Genomic DNA, 1,812 nt, shown 5'->3' on the forward strand with positions numbered 1-1,812 from the left:
TCCCCAGGCAACGGGTGGTGTTGTCTTGTTCTTGTTCACTCTGCATGGCGAGGAGACAAACACCTTTTCTAAGACAGTTCCAGGAGCATCCTGAGGCCGGCAGGGCCAGGGGACAGCTCGCATCCCCTCTCCACACCCCACCCCCCGCTGCTTCCCCATCACAGGGCCCCAGAACCTCATTCCTCAGATCCCACCTCCCATGTCCCCCCGAGAAGCCACCCCATCCGGGTCACTCACATCACAACTGCATCTCCCGGCGTTGCCACTGGATTAGCCACCTCCCCACCCGGCCACCAGCTCCAGGAGGGCCAGTCTCTGCTTTGACTCACGGCTCTGTTCCAGGGCCGGGCAGAATGTCCGAGATGGCACACCTCCCACAAGCATTTGTTGGATGAAATAATGAGTCAAGCGAGTATTACTTGCTAAAATCAGTTTATTGCACTTGCTTAAATGGCACACTTCACACTACGTGCAACCAGGACACCACACGATGAGCCTAGAACAAGATGAAGTTGCTTTTTCTACCTCTCACTGCTCTTTTTTTTTTTAAAAAAATGTTTTTATTTATTTTAGAGAAACATCCTCAATCACCTGCCCCCTGCACACACCCTACTGGGGATCGAGCCTGCAACCTAGGCATGTGCCCCAACTGGGAATCAAACCCGTGACTTCTTGCTGCATAGAAGGACTCTCCTTCCACTGAGCCACACGGCCGGGCTCTCACTGCTCTTTAAACTTACTCAGAGGAGGGGGCTCTTTCTCTGCCCCCGATACACACTTGGACAGATCCACCCCCTTTGGGCTCAAATGCAGAGACTTCCAAGTTCTACAATTAACGCTAAGAAAGAAACCCCGCCCAGCCCAGCCCGGGGCAGCTCAGTGGGTGGGGCATCGTCCCATGCACCAAGAGGTCACTGGTTTGAATCCCGGTCGGACAATGCCCTGGATGCTTGATCCCCAGTAGGGAGGCAGCTGATTGGTTTCTCACATCGGTGTTTCTCTCTCTTCCTGTCCCTTCCTCTCTCTCTAATATCAATCCTCCTATATAATAAAAGCCTAACATGCAAATCGACCAAAGGGTGGAACCGGTTGCTATGATGCGCACTGACCACCAGGGGGCAGACGCTCTGTGCAGGAGCTGCCCACAGGCCCCAGGCCAGCTAAGGCGGGTGCCAGTGGGGGAGGAGGGGGAATCACCCCACAGATCCCCCGATAGGCCAGGCCCAGGGACCCTACCCATGCACGAATTTCATGCATCAGGCCTCTAGTAAAAACACATTTAAGAGCAAGGAAACAGATGTAAACCCAACATGTCATCTCAGTCGCTAGGAGCATTCAGTCCTATGAAAGGATCAGGCAGAGAGGCCTGGGAACAGCCTGGATGGAGGCCGCCTGCTCTTCCCCGTTTGCTGACCAGGATCTGACCTCTCCCAGAGCAGAACGGCTCTGGCAACTATGATTTCCAGGAAGTTACTTTCTCACCATCCGGGAAGCCTGAGTGCGAGGGGAAGGCGTCCCCAGGCTGGGTCCTCCCGCGGGCGTGAGGGTGTCTGTTCCCGGCCTCTGTCTGTCCTTCCTGGGTTTGCAGATGGCCGTCCCCGTGTTCACGGGGCTCCCCCTGTATGTGTCCACCCCCAATGTCCCCTTTTGGTAAGGACACCAGTGCTATTGGGTTAGGGCCCATCCGATCGACCTGGCTTTAACTTTGTTCTCTCTGTAAAGGCCTTACCTCTGATTATGGGGGTCCTGGGGGCTAGGACTCCAAGACAGAAACTTTGGGGGACACGATTCTGGCCGTAACACCCGCGCAGG

The 1,812-nt window shown here is 55.2% G+C and overlaps 1 long non-coding RNA gene across 1 annotated transcript; it reads right to left on the reverse strand.

The window, feature by feature from the left end:
• Window positions 1-413: 413 nt before the first annotated feature.
• On the reverse strand, window positions 414-1,812 carry LOC106695386. The gene is made up of 2 exons (XR_001346481.2): window positions 1,730-1,812; window positions 414-496 (listed from the first exon to the last, which is right to left on the reverse strand). It is a non-coding gene; the product is annotated as an uncharacterized LOC106695386 (long non-coding RNA).

This window comes from Myotis lucifugus, unplaced genomic scaffold (genome assembly GCF_000147115.1).
Source record: "Myotis lucifugus unplaced genomic scaffold, Myoluc2.0 scaffold_1194, whole genome shotgun sequence".
Classification (NCBI taxonomy): domain Eukaryota; kingdom Metazoa; phylum Chordata; class Mammalia; order Chiroptera; family Vespertilionidae; genus Myotis; species Myotis lucifugus.